We start from the raw sequence: 19,154 nt of genomic DNA, 5'->3' as shown, positions 1-19,154 counted from the left end.
GAGTAACTTTAACTTCATGAGATTTTATCACAGTATTACCAGGGTTGGAAGAGACCTCACAGATCATCAAGTCCAACCCTTTACCACAGAGCTCTGGGCTAGAACATGGCACCAAGTGCCACGTCCAACCTTGCCTTGAACTGCCCCAGGGACGGCGACTCCACCATCTCCCCGGGCAGCCCATTCCAGTGTCCAATGACTCTCTCAGTGAAGAACTTTCTCCTCACCTCGAGCCTAAATCTCCCCTGGCGCAGCCTGAGGCTGTGTCCTCTTGTTCTGGTGCTGGCCACCTGAGAGAAGAGAGCAACCTCCTCCTGGCCACAACCACCCCTCAGGTAGTTGTAGACAGCAATAAGGTCACCCCTGAGCCTCCTCTTCTCCAGGCTAAACAATCCCAGCTCCCTCAGCCTCTCCTCCTAGGGCTGTGCTCAAGGCCTCTCCCCAGCCTCGTCACCCTTCTCTGGACACGCTCAAGCATTTCGATGTCCCTTCTAAACTGGGGGGTCCAGAACTGAACACAGTACTCAAGGTGTAGTCTAACCAGTGCAGAGTACAGGGGCAGAATGACCTCCCTGCTCCTGCTGACCACACCATTCCTGATGCAGGCCAGGATGCCACTGGCTCTCTTGGCCACCTGGGCACACTGCTGGCTCATGTTCAGGCAGGTATCAATCAGTACCCCCAGATCCCTCTCTGTCTGGCTGCTCTCCAGCCACTCCGACCCCAGCCTGTATCTCTGCATGGGGTTGTTGTGGCCAAAGTGCAGCACCCTGCACTTGGAGCTATTGAACCCCATCCCATTGGACTCTGCCCATCTGTCCAGGCGGTCAAGGTCCCGCTGCAGAGCCCTTCTGCCCTCCAACCCAGTCACATCTGCCCCCAGCTTGGTGTCATCTGCAAACTTGCTGATGACTGACTCCATGCCCTCATCCAGATCATCTATGAAGATGTTAAAGAGGATGGGGCCCAGCACTGATCCCTGAGGGACACCACTAGTGACAGCCGCCAGCTGGATGTGGCACCATTCACCACCACTCTCTGGGTCCTGCCCTCCAGCCAGTTCCTAACCCAGCACAGAGTGTTGCCATCCTAGCCCCAGGCTGACAGCTTAGCCAGCAGTTTGCTGTGGGGGACAGTGTCAAAGGCCTTGCTGAAGTCCAGGTAGACCACATCCACAGGCCTCCCCACGTCCACCAAGCGGGTCACCTGATCATAGAAGGAGATCAGGTTAGAAAGGCAGGATCTGCCCTTCCTAAACCCATGCTGGCTGGACTTGAGCCCTTTGCCATCCCTCAGGTGCGCTCTCATCACCCCCAAGATAACCTGCTCCATCAGTTTCCCTGGCACTGAGGTCAGGCTGACAGGTCTGTAGTTCCCAGGTTCCTCCATCCGACCCTTCTTGTGGATGGGGACCACGTTGGCCATTTTCCAGTCTCCTGGGACCTCTCCGGTGAGCCAGGACTGCTGGAAAATGATGGAGAGTGGCTTGGCCAGCTCAGCTGCCAGCTCTCTCAGCACCCTGGGATGGATCCCATCTGGTCCCATGGACTTGTGGGTGTCCAGATGGCTCAGCAGGTCCTGAACTAATTCCTCATGAATTTCCAGGGGAACACACTGCTCCCCGACCTCATCCCCCAGTTCAAGAGGCCACTTGTCTCCTCCTCCCTCCTTGCTGTTGAAAACTGAGGCAAAGAAGGCGTTCAGGACCTCAGCCTTTTCTTCATCATCAGTTATAGTATTCCCCTCCTGGTCCAGTAAGGAGTGGAGGGTCTTCTTGCCCTTCTTTTTAGCATTGATAAATTTATTAAAGTGTTTTTTATTATCTTTCATGGAAGTGGCCAGCCTAAGTTCTAGCTGGGCCTTAGCCTCTCTAATTTTTCTCCTGCATAATCTGGCTACCTCCTTAAACTTGTCAGGGGAAGCCTTCCCCTCCTTCCAGAGGTGATACACCCTCTTTTTTTCCCCCAATTCCTTCAGGAGCTGTTTACTCATCCAGGCTGGTCGCCTTCCCCGCCAGCTCATCTTTCGGCACATGGGAACTGCCAGCTCCTGTGCCTTCAAGAGCTCCTGTTTAAAGTAGGTCCAACCATCCTGGACCTCCTTGTTCTCAAGGACTGCTGCCCAGGGGACTTTGCAAATAAGTTTCTTAAGCAAATTAAAGTTTGCCCTCTGAAAGTCCAAGGTGTAGGTTTTGTTGTAGTGCCTCCCTAACTCCCTGCATATTGAAAACTCCACTATCTCGTGATCACTACACCCCAGGCAGCCTCCCACTGCCACATCACCTACCAGCCCTTCTCTGTTGGAGAGCAGCAGGTCAAGCTGAGCTTGACCCCTAGTAGGCTCACTTAACAGCTGGGTCATGAAGCTGTCCTCCATGCGCTCTAGAAATCTCCTGGACTGCCTCCTCTCTGCTGAATTAAGTTCCCAGCAGATATCTGGCAGGTTAAAGTCACCCACAAGGACAAGATCAGAAGATCTTGAGACAGCCTCCAGCTGTTTGTAAAATATCTCATCTGTTTTCTCATCCTGGTTGGGTGGTCTATAACAGACTCCAACCAGGATGTCAGATTTATTAGTCCTCCCTCTGATTTTAACCCACAAGCTCTCAACCCCTTCGTCCCTCACCTCAAGCTCAGTGGCAAGGAGTGACTCCCTAATATACAGGGCCACCCCTCCTCTTCTTCTCCCTTGCCTATCTCTCCTGAAGAGGCTGTATCCCCCCAGTATAGCACTCCAACCATGCCTGTCATCCCACCAAGTTTCTGAAATGGCAACTATATCATAGTCACCCTGGTGGACCAGGACTTCTAGTTCCTCCTGCTTGTTACCCAAGCTGCGTGCATTGGTGTAGATGCACTTCAGCTGGGCTCTCGATTCCCCAATTGTCCCTAGTTTCCTTCCCACTCTCTCCTTCTCAGAGAGAGTAATTGCCTCACCCACCCCCTTCAGATCTAGTTTAAAGCTTGCCTTATGAGCCCTGCCAACTCCAGTGCCAGGACTCTCCTGCCTCTCTTAGATAACTGAACCCCATCATGATCAAGCAGGTCTGGCTCAGTAGAAGTTCCCCCAAGGTCGAAGAAGCCAAAGTGCCGCCGCTCACACCATCCCTTGAGCCAGCTGTTGATGTCATAGGTTCTGCTGTTCCTCTCTGTGAACTCTCTTGTCACAGGGGGGACTGAGCAGAACACCACTTGTGCTCCTGCCCCATCTATCAATTTCCCCAGGGCCTTGAATTCCCTTTTAATTGCCCTGGTTCCCTTCTTCTCGATTTCATCCCTGCCAGCCTGTGTTACCAGTAAGGAGCAATAATCAGAGGGCTGGATTAGGTTTGGGAGTCTCCTGGCGATGTCCCTAACCCGGGCACCAGGAAGGGAGCAGACCTCCCTGTGAGACGGGTTGGGACGACAAATGGGTCCCTCTGTCCCCCTCAAAACTGAGTCCCCAACGACTAAGACTCTTCTCTTTTTCTTGTTTTTTTGTGGAGCTAGTAACCACAGTTGGTGGGGACTGCTCCACCCTAGGCATCCTGGCTGGATACTCCTCAGCCCTCCCATCCTCCCTGCTCTCTTCATGAAGTGCCTCATACTTGTTGTGCAAGGGCAGTGGAAAAGGAGGAGAGGGCCGGGGTGGGCTTCTCTTACTGCCTTTGACAGGGATTTGTGTCCATCCCTCCCTGTTTCCAGGGGCAGTTCCCTTATCAGGGGCGATCTGCAGAGCCTGCTCCCACAGATACAGCTCCCTGTCGTTTTCCCTTATCAACCTGAGCCATCCTTCAGCTCAGCCACCTCATCTTTCAATTCTGCAACCAAAGTGAGCAGAAAGTTCACCTGCTCACACCTGGCGCAATTGTTCTCCCCTTCCCCTTCTACAGTGAGTGAGAGGCTCCAGCACTCCCTGCATCCAGTAGCCTGGACTCCTGTGTGTTCCAGGGTTGAGTCTGTCTGTGTGCACACGCTTTTCCTGCCCTTCGTAGTGTGGGTGGCAGGCATAGTGCACAGTGATACTGACCAGCCGCAGGCTGTGGCTCAGCAGCCACAATGGCGGCGTGCGGCACGCGGCGGGGTTCTAAATCTCCCGCGGCTGTCGTCACCAGCCCCCGTCACAGCCTCGCTCTCTCTCGCGAGACAACAGCCCTGCCATCCCCCCCGCTTACCTTAACGTCTCTCTCAGAACCACGGAGCAGAAAAACCGATCCCAGCAGCAATCCCCGCAGCGCTTTTCACTCTCTTTCACTCTCTTTTACTCCATTTTGGCTCAGCAGCCAAAACGGAGTAAAATGCTGTTTAATTATTTTTTCTCCTGTCTTATCTCTGCCATACCAAAGTTCTGGCCTCATGTTTGCCACATCAGGCACTTCATAGGTCTCTGTCAATGCAGCTATTAGCTGTGCTCTATAAAGTTCGTGGTGGTCTTTACATGAAATAGTTTTCAGGAGAACTAAATGCTATTATTGAATTATATTTGAAGTCTCTGTGTTTCTGTGTCATTTTGTTGATATTAAATTTGCCTATTCTTCAAGCAAAGGGAGAATGTATTCAAATTCTCTTGAATTAAGTGTTGCTGTTATTCATTAATAGTTACTGATGGTAGACATGCTAAGGAGTTTTGGTGTAAACCAGGCATGCAACAACAACTAGACTTCTAGAGTGCTATGTGCACTTTTGCACTGAAATTTAATTGAAATTTGGTAGCTACAAACTGTAAGTATGGACCCTAAGTAATAAAAGTTGTGGGGTTTTTGTTTGGTTTGGTTGGTTTTTTTTTTTTTCATTTATTTGGTCTCAGACTACTCTGAATTTATTTATCGGGGTGCCCAAAGATCATAATTCATCTATCTGCTGTGAATAGATGAGAAAGTGGACTTTGCTAGTAATGTGTTAAGGAAGAGACCAGCTAAATAGAGAAGGTTTCTTAATAAAAGGATTTTGGCTCTAAAATCATTGGTGAAAATGTAATGGGCAAGTGAACTATTTGTCACAAAGTTATTCTTCTAATGTAATATTTGATGATGCAAATAAGTTGGAAAGAAAACTTAGACCATCCTCTTTAAAATATAAGACCTTTTTTCTTGTGTTGTTGCAATCCCAAGCACAAATCCAGACTGGGTGGCAAATGGCTGGAGAGCAGCCCTGAGGAAAAGGACACAGGGGTCTTGATTGATGAGAAGCTCACCGTGAGCTGGCCATGTGTGTGTGCAGCCCAGATAGCAACCGCGTGCTGGGCTGCATCAAGAGAAGCGTGGCCAGCAGCAGAAGAGAGGTGATTCTTCCCCTTTACTCTTGTCAGACCCCACACAGAGTACTGTGTACACTTCTTCAGCCTCCAACACAAGAAGGACATCGAGCTATAGGAGAGAATCCAGAGGAGGGCCACAAAGATGATCAGAGGGCTGGAGCAGCTCTGCTATGCTACAAGGGTTGGGGCTCTTCAGCCTGGAGAAGAGAAGGGTTTAAGGAGACCTTGTAGTAGCCTTCCAGTATCTGAAGGGAGCCTACAGGAAAGCTGAGGAGGGACTATTTACAAGGTCTTGTAATGACAGGATGAGGAGTAATGGATTTGAACTGGCAGAGGGGAGATTCAAACTAGATTTTAGGAAGAGGTTCTTTACAGTGAGGGTGGTGGAACACTGGCACAAGTTGCCCAGGGAGGTTGTGGGTGCTTCCTCTCTAGAGGTGTTCAAGGCTAGGTTGGATGAAGCCTTGAGCGACCTATTCTATGGCAGGGGGTTGGAACTGGCTGATCTTTGAGGTCCCTTCCAGCTTAAACCATCCTATGATTCTTCTGCCATTAAAAAGAAAGAAGTAGTTTTATCTTTCTAACTTTTTTTTTTTACTTGCCACTTCATGACTTACAGTCTCAATACATTTTAAACATACTGTGTATGAAAGAAGAAATTGCTGGCCAGCAGAGATCATATAGACTGATTTTCAGCCTGAAGTGAATTTGACAGCTGAGTTATTGTAGTCAGTGCTGTAATAACAACATTACCACTGTGACTGGATACATACATGGAATATTCTTTACACAGAACCGTATTTGCAATTCAGAAAAGTCAGCTTGAACTTTAAGTACCAGTGAAAGGGATTACAGCCTCAAAGTGATATGCTGGAGCAGGTTTTCAGTGATTCAGGCAACTTCATGTTTAGCCTGCTTTAAGACTTCAAGGAGGCTGTTTCTGGACATGTCACTCCTCCCTTTGATATTATAGAAGTCACTCATACCTGTGGTTGTCTGAAGAGATGCTTTTTCCTTAAAATATAGCTCACTGGACTAAATGGAGCAAATACAGTGACTTATGAACATTCCTAGGAAAGAAAGCCAAACTACCCTCTAAAAGTTATCTTTCTCTCTTGTGCATGTACTTGCATGCTGGGCAACACACTGCAAATGACACTTAGGGAAAAGACTATGTTTTAAGAAAATGGACTGAATTTGATAGCCATTCTTTAACACTGCCATCTTGTCCCTTCACTTTCCTCCCAACCTCTCTACCACTGATTCTGAAAGTATGTTTCTGTGACTGAAAAACTGTTATGTGGTTTTTTTCAGTGCTTCACTTTACAGAACAAGGAATTTTAGCGTAGGGTAAAGTTTAAAGTTGGTCATTGAAATTACCATTTGTTAAGGAACCCCTTGTATCATCTTTAATTGTAGCTACACTATAGCTATAATGTTCCTGAATTCAGATGGTCTAAAAATCTTTTACACTTGCCCTTCCCTAGAAATGTAAAGTGCCTTTATCATGGTGAAGCATTACATGAGAGAGCTATTATGTGATATTCACTCTCATTAATTGTGTAGCAACATCTCTATGATCAATGCATATGATCATAGTGCTTTAGTGTGAAAAGAAGTGCTCATTTCTTAGTAGTCCCAATCTATTTACATAATTTGTTTCATGAAACTCAGTTCTTTCTATTGATAGGGCTGTATGGCTGTGAAAATGCAGACTCTTTGAACAGTCTATATACTTCTGTGTACTTTCTTATAAGTCACTTAATTCTCTTGGGAATTTGTGTGAAACCCATGGTGAGATTCTTGGCATTGCAGTGAATGTCACTTTTGGTTTTGTAACTTTGTTATACTTGATGCTTGTGTTACATAGGTCTTATGCTTTAGATTCTGGAGTGATGATGAAAATGGTGAAGTCTAGCTAGACTACAGTTCTAATATGCACTCTAAGGATGGGGGGGGGAAGTAGACTACCCACTTTTCTAAATGAGTATCAGTCTCGATAGGCATGGGGTTGGAAATTTGTAGAAAGACATGTTCTTAGATAATTAAAAGCAGGATTCTAATGCTTATACACAAAATAGCTGAATCTAAATTACTTCTGATAGATATCTGGCACTTCTGAATGCTTGATTTCAGGGACAATGTATTGCTAACATATAGTATTTAGTATTACTGTGTACAGGTGGAACAGTGTACTGACATGTGCAGAGTTACAGGCTTCTTCAGGATTTACAGGAGTGATGTTTGTTATGCCACTATAGTTTTAATTTATTGTGAAAAGCAGCCTGAGTTTAAAGCCTTTCTAAGGGACCATGGTGACATGCTGCACCTATTGAGCAGCCATGTATAAAACATGCCATGTAAAAGGTGTTGGGTCAAAAGATTATGATATAATGTAGTTCTGTGCTTAATGGATGAATATTTGTGTGTGTTTTATACTACAGCAACTTAGGTAGAAGAAACATTTATTTCAACAGTGATTCTCATTTTGCATCTAACTCATTCTGTAGCAGGCCATTGGTCAGCTGTGTGCTTTTGTTGTGAACAATACAAGAAAAAAAAGCTGCAAATAAAACATTATCTGGGGGTGTTTAGGTTCTTTAAAAATGGCAGGTATTGGCTTAATGTGGTCCAGTTCACTCTGGAGTTACTTGTGAGGATTTCTTCCATGTGTAAATGGCTATCAGCAACTTAAGTGGCATAGGATCCGTGTCTTTCTGAGGTAACACTAAAACATACACAGACTACACACATTCTACACACAGACATTCTGAAACCAGTTCATATCACTATTCTTCCCTCTTCTCCTCCTGCTATGGAATAGCTTTCTAATAAAAGGCACTGGTAGATCTCAGCCAAAACACAACTTCCTCAATTCAAGAGAGACGCTGAATAAGTGAACATGTCCAGAGAAGGGTGACGAAGCTGGTGAGAGGCCTGGAACACAAACCCCATGAGGAGAGGCTGAGGGAGCTGGGGGTGTTTAGCCTGGAGAAGAGGAGGCTCAGGGGTGACCTCATTGCTGTCTACAACTACCTGAAGGGAGGCTGTAGCCAGGTGGGGGTTGATATCTTCTCTCAGGCAACCAGCAACACAACAGAGGGACACAGTCTCAAGTTGTGCCAGGGGAGGTCTAGGCTGGATGTTAGGAGGAAGTTGCTGGCGGAGAGAGTGATTGGCATTGGAATGGGCTGCCCAGGGAGGTGGTGGAGTCACCAAGAAAATCCTGGATGAGGCACTTAGTGCCATGGTCTACTTGACTGGATAGGGCTGGGTTGGCCTGGCTGATCTTGGAGGTCTCTTCCAACCTGGTTGATTCTGTGATTCTTGCCATTTAAAAAGAAAAGAAGAAAAGGTGCATTCAGCTAGCTCGGAGCTCACTTCAGATTTCATTGAGTTTATTGGAATTATACTATAATCATTGCAGAGGTGCTATACTTAGGAACATTAGTACACAGACAAATTATAATCTCTTGTGCGTGTTTTTGCTCAAGTTATATGTGACTGGAATTAAATAGCACATTTCACTACAAATCAATTATTATCCAATCATGTTTTGTAAGTGGTCTTCAGTCGAGAGCTATTGATTTTGCTTCTAAGTTGTGCTTTTTTTACTAATTCATCCATAGAAGTCTATTCAGATAAAAATAAATGATAAAATTATACATATTGAAAGAAGCATTATTTTAAGACTCTGCTGAAAAGTGGATTAAAATATTTATCTTGGGGTTAGCAGTATAGAGTTCAGGACTCTCATGGGTTTAGCTAAATACTTGATATAACTTAGCCATAAATTTAAATTCCCTACTGCTTATTCTAATAAATCAAAACTGTAAAAATATACTTGTGAAAATAGCAACCTACTTTGTATCAAAATTATCTGCATTCAAATTGAATCAGAAAGAGCAAATTTAAATTCATTTGGGGGGCTGTTATGGCTGGAAGTATTTGACAAGTCACCAAACCAGTAAGATTATTGTGATTTAAATGATCATCCATAATTAAGGAAAGCAGCTTTGGGAGACTCAGTATTTAGAAAGTGTCAAGAAGGACCCTTTCCTTTTTTCAGGACACTAAATAGCAGTTTTCCTGTTTTCTGTCTAGTGCATGATCAGTTTTGAGTGATTCTGTGCACAAATAATTGGTTTTGGCTGGCCATATGCTTAAAAAAAAATTAAGAATAATTATTTTAAGTAATATGCTTGAGGAACTTATTCAGCTTACACTCTGCAGTCAGAATTGTTTGTCAGAAAAACGATATATTTGAAGTTTTCAGCAGAGCCAAATTAGCACATTCAAGCAAGGAACGCTGCAAATGCTAGTGCATGTTTTTATTGATACAAAGGTTAAATAGTCACACTGCTTTTGGTGGGAGCATTCACACATTCATGGTTATGCATGTGGGGCTACACTGTAAAGACTGTAACCACGCTGTTAGGCAAGGGGACCCAGCTTCGGATTCAGTAACAACAAAATGCAGAAATCTGTGCTACAAGAGGTTGGTCCCTTGGTTATAGAATTTATGTAGGCACAGGATTCAGATTTTCATTCTTTGGTATCATTTAAACTAAAAAGCAGAAATGTACTGTGTCCAGTTCTGGGCCCCTCAATTCAAGAGAGATATTGTGGTGCTGGAACATGTCCAGAGAAGGGTGATGAAGCTGGTGAAAGGCCTGAAACACAAACCCTATCAGAAGAGGCTGAGGGAGCTGGGGTTTGTTTAGCCTGGAGAAGAGGAGGCTCAGGGATGATCTCATTGCTGTCTACAACTACCTGAAGGGAGGCTGTAGCCAGGTGGGGGTTGGTCTCTTCTCCCAGGCAATCAGCAACAGAACAAGGGGACAGCCTCAAGTTGTGCTGGGGGAGGTACAGGCTGGATGTTAGGAGGAGGTTCTTGCCAGAGAGAGTGATTTGCCCTTGGAATGGGCTGCCCAGGGAGGTGGTGGAGTCACCGTCCCTGGAGGTGTTCAAGAAAAGCCTGGCTGAGGCACTTAGTGCCATGGTCCAGTTGACTGGCTAGGGCTGGGTGCTAGGTTGGACTGGCTGATCTTGGAGGTCTTTTCCAACCTGGTTGATTCTATGTCCTTTTTAGCTAGCTCAGAGTAAAAACACAGGAGATGGGATGGCAAAGAATTAAGAACTTCAAATCTGAGCCAAAAAAAGAAACATTAAGGGCTTGGTTTTGTCTCTGTTTTAAGTTTGTACAAAAATACATTTGAGTATGGAATGCATAAATACATCCTGTGCATAGTGTAGTTGCTGGATAACATAGGTGTAGTTATTCTCTGTGGTGGGCTGACCCCAGCTTGACACCAGGTAAACACTAAAGCTGCTGCATTACTCCCTCTCCTCAGCTGGACGAGGGAGAGAAAATGTAACAAAAAACTTGTGGGTCAACACAAGAACGGGGAGAGGTAATTCACTGACATCCATCACAGGCAAAGCAGACTCAGTTTGGGTAAAATTAGTTTAATTTATAATCAATCAAATTAGAGTAGGATAATAAGAAATAAAAACTAAAGTTTAAAACACCTTCCTCCTACGTCTGCCTGCTTCCTAGACTTAACTTCACACCAAATATCTCTGTTGCCCAGTGGTGCAGGGTGAAGGAGCCATGGGGGTTGTGACAAGTTCTATCACATGTTACTTTTGCTGGTCCCTCCTTCTCAGGTTGCAGAATGTGTCACATTCTGTGCTCCTGAATTAAGTCCCTCTCATGGGACACAGTCATCTGTGAACTTCTTCTACATGGGTCCTTCCCCTGGCTGTACTTCTTCATAAACTGCTCCAGTGTGGGTCCCTTGCACAGAATGCAGTCCTTCACAGAAACAAATTGCTCTGGTGTGTCTCCCATAGGTTTACAAGTCCTGCTCCATCACGGCCTCATCTTTGCATGAGCCCACAGGTCCTTCCAGGAGCCTGCTCCAGCATAGACTTCCCATGGGGTCACAGTCTCCATCAGACATATACCTGCTCTAATGTGGGCTCCTCCATGGGCTGCTGATGCACATCTGCTCAACTGTTAACTTCCATAATCAAGACAGCCTACCTCACCATGGACTTTATCATGTAGCTGCAGGGGAATTTCTACTCTGGTGTCCAGAACCCCTCCTTTGCTAACCTTGGTGTCTGCAGGATTATTTCTCTTACACATTTTCACTGTTCTCTCCAGCTCCAGTTGCTGTTGCACAACAACTTTTTCTCCTTCTAAAATATCTTACTACCAAGGTGCTACCACTGTCACTGATGAGCTATCAGTGAGTCCACCTTGGAGCCAGTTGGCACTGACTGTTGGACACAGGAGAAACTTCTAGCACCATCTCACAAAAGCCACCTCTGTAGCCCCATTTCTACCAAAACTTTGCCATGCAAATGAAATAGACTTCCGTAGTGTAGTTTTCATATTGTGTCAAGATATGTAGATGTGCCTCTTAAAGGCATAGATGCTTCCCTAAATGTTTCTGGTTGAATGACATCAATTATCAGTGGGAGTGGTAAATCTCATGAGACCAGACTGGTAGGTCTAGAGAGAGAGAGCACAGTTTGTGGCACTGCTGCAGTCATTAGAAACACCTGACAAGGTTAGACTATCCAGGCAGTCTGTCACTGCTGTGCAAGCACCAACAGAACAGCTAACAAGGCTGGGGGACAAAACATACCTGAAGGGTATTTAAGGGATTGTTAGAGGAGGAACAATTGTAACATCTATTTGCTTCTAGTTTGCTCAAAACAATACTGGAGAACAGCCTTCAAAGAAGGCTGCAAGCTTTTCCTACTAGAAAAGTCACTAGTCAATGTAAAAGTGACACTTTAAAAGGTGGAGGTCATAAGGATCATAATAGGAAAAAAAAGGCCCTGATCTTGAATGAATCAATGGGAAATAGTCTATTCTCAGTGTAGCAGCTAGCAGCAAAGAGTATGAATATACTGAAGAGGGGGAAAAAAAAACAAACCTTAAAAACTCTAAAACTTGCCTGGAATTCTTGACATTTGTATTAACATAAACTACATTAATGCTAATTCTTTGGAGACAGGGCACATGAAAACATTTGGAATTAGATTTACTTAGAATCATAGAATCAACCATTTTGGAAGAGACCTCCAAGATCAGCCAGTCCAACCTAGCACCCAGCCCTATCCAATCAACTAGACCATGGCACTAAGTGCCTCATCCAGGCTTTCCTTAACACCTCCAGGGACGATGACTCCACCACCTCCCTGGGCAGCCCATTCCAATGGCAAATCACTCTCTATATGAAGAACTTCCTCCTAACATCCAGCCTGTACCTCCCCTGGCACAACTTGAGACTGTGTCCCCTTGTTCTGTTGCTGGTTGCCTGGCAGAAGAGACCAACCCCCACCTGGCTACAGCTTCCCTTCAGATAGTTTTGTTTACTTTTGGAAGTGAATTAATTTACTCTTCAATATTAATATATAAATTTAGTGGCCTTCACTGATGGCTAGGAAATTGGGATGTCACTGTTATTGGGAAGGGTTCCCTGAGCACCAAGAACTTGTATTTGTTAAAATTGTTCAATGACTAAAAATGGTTACATGCTTTATTTTGCATAGAGGCATGCTGTTGATCTCTGAAACAGCTATGGTATCTGCTAGATTTTCCATATCTCCTTTTCTTTTTAAAAGTATAAAATATTCCACCTTTGACACGCTTTAAATTTAAATTCAGCAGGTAGAAGCATGTAGATATATGATGAGTAGATCTGAATTCAGACCATGCTAACTCAGGCTTTGAGCATGGAATTTTTTCCCTTCCCTCTAAATGCAGCTGGGATATTAATTTCTTGTTTACCAAAATTGTCAGAAAGCTTTCAAAAGAATATTTTTTTGCTTTCATACTCCCTCCTTTTGTTGTTAGTCAGGTCCTCACTGCTGGAAGTAAATCCATCTGTATCCTATCTTTAATTCTTTAATTCACATAGGTTTTATAACTTCATATTGAATGGAACTGTAATAGGTGAAGATAAATTAGCTGAAGAGCTGCCAACATAAATCTAAGGCAGATTTTTCTGAGTGAGAGACCAAGCTGCTCCTTCTCTCATTGTGCTGATTGTGGTAAATGTTATGTTGGGAGTGTCAGAAACTTCTAAGGAACAAGTCACCACCTTGGAAACTGATTAACTGCATGGGAAAAAGAGGGATCATGGCATAACTTCATCAACAAATGGAATTCAGTAGAAGTTTCAGATTCTTGCCCTGCAAGATTGTGAAGCAGATCCTCCTGGAAACTCTGTTAATGCACACCGAAAATCAGGAGGTGATTGTTGGCAGCCAACATGACTTCACCAATGGCAAATCATGTCTGACAAATTTGGTGGTCTTCTGTGATGGGCCACCAGTGTTGATGGCCAAGAGAGGAGCAACTGGAATTCTGAAAAGCATTTCATGTTGTCCTCTATGTGATTCTGCTCTCTAAATTGGAAAGAGGCAGATTTGATAAGTGAACAGCTTGGTGGATAAAAAATCAGTTTGATGATCACTCTCAATGCGTGATGGTCAGTGCCTTGATGTCTGAATCGAGATGAGTCACAAGTGACATTTCCCATGGCTTGGTACTGGGAGCAGCATTTTTTAACATCTTTGTTAGTGACGTGGACACTGGGATCAAGTCTACCCTTAGCAGGTTTACTGACAATACCACACTGTGTGGTGTGGCTGACAGGCTAGAGGAAAGGGATGCCATCTAGAGGGACTTTAACAGGCTTGACAGGTGGGCCAATGCCAACCTCATGAAACTCAACAAAGCTAAACAAAGCATCTGGGTCAGGGCAATCCCAAACAAAAATGCAGACTGGGCAGAGAATTATAGAGAGCAGTCCTGAGGACAAGGATTTGAGACTGTTGAAGTGCTTGATGAAAATCTTAACAGGAGTTGACAATGTGCACTTGCAGCCCAAAATCTAGGGCTGCAACAAAAGGATCACGGCCAGCATGTCAAGAGAGGTGATTATCCCCCCTCTACTCCCCTCTTGTAAGAACCCAGTTCGAGTACTGTGTTCACCTCTGGGCCCTCCAACACAAAAAAAGACACAGAACTGTTAGAGCAGGTCCAGAGGAGGGCCATGGAGATGATCAGGGGTCTGGAACACGTCTCCTATGAACACCTTGAGAGAATTGGGGTTGTTCAGTCTGGAGAAGAGAAGTCTCTATAGAGACCTTATGGCAGCCTTCCAGTGTCTGAAGAGCCTACAGAACAGCTGGAAGAATCTATATTTAGATTAGGCATTAGGAAGAAGCTCTTCCCCGTGAGACTAGTGAGGTGCTGGAATAGATTGCCCAGAAGCTTTGGAGGCTCCAACCCTGGAAGTATTCAAAACTATGCTGGATTGGGCCTTGAACAGTCCGGTCCAGTGGAAGGTGGGCAGAAGGCTTGGAACAAGACAATCTTTAAGGTCCCTTCCAGCTCAAACCATTCTATGATTCTTGGTTGTTGTGTGAAGTATTTCTCTTCCATCATTCATGCAGTGCTAGTTTGGCCTTAAGCAATTCTTCAGACTTGCGTTTTCCTTCAGTGAGGTCAACACTCAAGAATTAGTACAAGAATCAGAAGTGTATGAAGTTGTGATCAATGAAGACTGTCCTGATAGGCAGATTGGTGCTGAAAGAGGAGGGCATTAAAGAGTTTATTATCTAAGTTTCTGAATTACAGTGGTTCTTCTTCCCCTACTCCATGCAGCAGCTAGTCACTCCTGGCAAAGAATTGCACCCCACTGCTTGCAATGTCTGTGTGTGACCAAAACAAAAGGTAGTCTTTGTACAAGAACTAGAAACAAATATCACTGTTCTTTTAGAGATATGATCACGCATAGCTTCCTAAAAAAAATGCTAACATGCAAAAAAGAGCAGGCCTAAAGATGAATTTTCTTTCCCCTTTTTTTGTCTGCTGTAAAAATTCTTTCAACAGCTCTCTATGCTGAGTGAGTCATAGGGAGAACAAGGTATGGTTTCCAGCTGTTTGCTACTGTTCTACACCAGTTTGACAAATGGGTAGAAGTATCTTGTGTCAGGAATATTGACAGTATCAATCATAGGGCTGTTGTGAAATTAAGGTCTATCCTTGAGTGTTTATGTTAATTCTGCTTCTCCATATCACACAGTATCACAGTATCAACAAGGTTGGAAAATACCTCACAGATCATCAAGTCCAACCCTTTACCACAATTCTCAAGGCTCGACCATGGCACCAAGTGCCACGTCCAATCCTGCCTTGAACAGCCCCAGGGACGGTGACTCCACCACCTCCCCAGGCAGCCCATTCCAGTGTCCAATGACTCTCTCAGTGAAGAACTTTCTCCTCACCTCGAGCCTAAATTTCCCCTGGCATAGCTTGAGGCTGTGTCCTCTCGTTCTGGTGCTGGCCACCTGAGAGAAGAGAGCAACCTCCTCCTGGCTACAACCACCCCTCAGGTAGTTGGTTGGCTGGAATTCTTATGCTGTTGGCTGGAATTCTTATGCTGCTTAAAAAAAAATCCCTCAGAAACTACCTCTTTTATTTTAGGTATGACCAGAAAAAGTTGCGGTAATGCTTTCTGTTACAGATATTGATCAGAGTGGACATTAGTGCTCATTAAAAGCAACTGTTCAGTATGGAAAACAGAGCTTGGAAAAAAAATTGCCCAGGGGTAGCTCTCTTAATGGATTAATTCCCACAGACTCATACCCACTGGCACTGCCTTTTTTGTAGTGCTCATCCACAGCAGTGATGACACAAGTCCTCTCTTGCCTGTAGCTTTACTAAAAGGAAGGCATCATTGAGAGAGCCCTTTGAGTGGAATGAACCCTACAAATGAATATTGAGCATAGATAGGCAATCATGAGCTTCAAGCTATGACTGTTGAACATAAAAATGGCAATCGCTGGATTCAATCCATGCATATGGTGAATGTGACCTTACATATAATGATATTTTATGCATCAGTGCATAGCTCCAGTTTAATCTGCAGTTTGCATGTACTTGAAAATCTCAGTGTGTGTGTGTGAGGCTGTGTATGGTATATAACCATGTCCACATGTGCAGTTGCCTCTGTGAATATGATGAAGAAAACCAGTTAAAGTGCAGTCTAGACAGCTAGCAAACTTGATTTAATCTGTGTTCCGATAGTCAAGAAGAGACCTATTCAATTCTAGAATTTTGAGTAGACCATTAAACTTGATCCATCTAACAAAAAAAAAAAATTACAACTTGGAAATTCCTGGGCTTGCCATATTTTCTTTCCTAAAATGCTTTTCTATCACTGGCACTCAGAGAGATTCCAAGGTGTTTAGATACATCTTTTCTTATTCTTCTTTTTTATAAGCATTAGGATATCCAAAAAGGAAAGCAAAGTCCTTCATCTCAGTAAATGCAAAGCATTAACTCAGCATTTTTTCAGTGGTACTGATATCTGTATGCCTCATGTGTTACCACTGATCCTCAAGACTTGTCTACATAGAATGTTCTTACCAAGGATTCATGGAGAAGTAAAATTAATGTATCCCTGAGTAAAGCAAAATGTCTATACTAAAGTTGGGGGGCGGAAGAGTTGCTTTTTATTTTAATTTTAAAGAACTGCCCTCTTGTCTTGTGCAAAAAAATCAATTTTTTTCTTTCCACAGCATATGATTGTACATGTAGAGGAAGCCCAAAACTGAAACTGGCTCAGATATAGTATTAAATCCTGAAAATAGTTTTGACCTACACTCCCTGTGTTGGGGTCTGTGTGTGGGTAGAGGAGAGCTAGCAAAGGTTTGTTATCGTGACTTGAAATCATACTTAAATTCATTGCTGTTATACATCCTTTTTGTTTCCAATGAGCTTAATCTCTGGGCTATTGTTGTTCACACTGGCATGTGTGATTGATTCTATGATCTTTTGAGATCCCTTAAAGCCCCTGACATTCTATGATTCTGTGCACCCTGTGCTAGATTCTGTGCTCCTGCTCTGGCAGGGGGGCTGGACTGGATGATCTTTCAAGATCCCTTCCAACCCCTGACACTCTATGATTCTATGCACCCTGTGCTAGATTCTGTGCTCCTGCTCTGACAGGGGGGTTGGACTGGGTGATCTTTCGAGGTCACTTCCAGCCTCTGACACTCTATGATTCTATGATTCTGCGCACCCTGTGCTAGATTCTGTGCTTCTGCTCTGGCAGGGGGGTTGGACTGGATGATCTTTCAAGATCCCTTCCACCCCTGACACTCTATGATTCTGTGCACCCTGTGCTAGATTCTGTGTTCCTACTCTGGCAGGGGGGCTGGACTGGATGATCTTTCCAGATCCCTTCCAACCCCTGACACTCTATGATTCTATGTGTTGTTAGCACCATCCCTCTGTGGCCATATACAGGATACATCACTTTTTTTCCAACTCAGATTCTTAGAGATATTCTGACTTCTGCTACTTTTAACAACTCCAGGAGAACATAAAATATGCTTTAAAGTATCATTGCAGTGGTGGTACAGTTCAGCATGAATCTGTAAGATGGTTCTTGAAAACTGAGGTATTGTTATAGTATATCATTATCTGGACAGTTGTCATAGATCAGGTTTTCATAATAATCTTCAAAGAAGGTGGAAGCCCAGATCTAAGCTTCAGAGGTTTCAGAAGTACTTCTATAATAGGAGCTTTATGTTCTCTGCACTTTGACCAGTAATCTCCACACGACTATTAAGGTTGAAATAAAGCTGGTTTCTCTATCTGACAATGTGAGGTGAAACTAAAAAGACTGAATTTTAAATCTTTTATTCTATTTTATGTCATTTAAATCCCTATTGCTTCCATAAATTTCCCTTAATCTATCACTTATAATGTACTGAAATTAGAGGTGGGGCATAATTATCTGTGGAACACCAAATCCCTTTCACCAGGTTTACGAAAGATAAAAGGACATCAAAACTGAAACAGGTTAAGGAGATCATGGAGAACGCTGGACCAGCAAACCACTTTTGTAGTTTGGATTCCAAATGAAATGTCATTAAAATAGCCTTTTCCACAGCATTACAACATGAACCAGGTCTATAGTTGTTCCCAGAATGCAGGCTGAATGAAAAGTCTATTCATAATGCAGTTAACTGCTACATTTCATGGGTTTACAAGTTTTTGAGATTTGCCCATTATGCCTCTAGGAGCTTTAAATCCAGTCCTTGAATACCTTGTATTTCCAGACAGTCTGAGTAAATAGCAAACAGAGAGTAAGTTTCTCCTATCTTACAGGTCTGTACACAAACTGACATATTGTTAAGCATTACAGTGGCAAAAAGATGATACATTTTTACATCTCAATCTTTTTTTGACTTAATTTTTTTTACATGTAAGACTTACAGAAGCTTTTGTGTATTATGTATAAATTCACAGTATCACCAAGGTTGGAAGAGACCTCATAGATCATCAAGTCCAACCTGTTACCACAGAGCTCTAGGCTAGACCATGGCACCAAGTACCACGGCACCAAGTGCCACGTCCAATCCTGCCTTAAACAGCTCCAGAGATGGCGACTCCACCACCTCCCCGGGCAGCCCATTCCAGTGTCCAATGACTCTCTCAGGGAAGAACTTTCTCCTCACCTCCAGCCTAAATCTCCCCTGGTGTAGCTTGAGGCTGTGTCCTCTTGTTCAGGTGCTGGCCACCTGAGAGAAGAGAGCAACCTCCTCCTGGCCACAACCACCCCTCAGGTAGTTGTAGACAGCAATAAGGTCACCCCTGAGCCTCCTCTTCTCCAGGCTAACCAATCCCAGCTCCCTCAGCCTCTCCTCGTAGGGCTGTGCTCAAGGCCTGTCACCAGCCTCATTGCTCTTCTCTGGACATGCTCAAGCATCTCAATGTCCCTCCTAAACTGGGAGGCCCAGAACTGAACACAGGACTCAAGGTGTGGTCTAACCAGTGCAGACTACAGGGGCAGAATGACCTCCCTGCTCCTGCTGGC

The sequence above is a fragment of the Pogoniulus pusillus genome, chromosome 8 (genome assembly GCF_015220805.1).
Source record: "Pogoniulus pusillus isolate bPogPus1 chromosome 8, bPogPus1.pri, whole genome shotgun sequence".
Classification (NCBI taxonomy): domain Eukaryota; kingdom Metazoa; phylum Chordata; class Aves; order Piciformes; family Lybiidae; genus Pogoniulus; species Pogoniulus pusillus.
The sequence above is the reverse complement of the archived record's forward strand: the minus strand, read 5'-3'. Positions refer to the sequence as shown.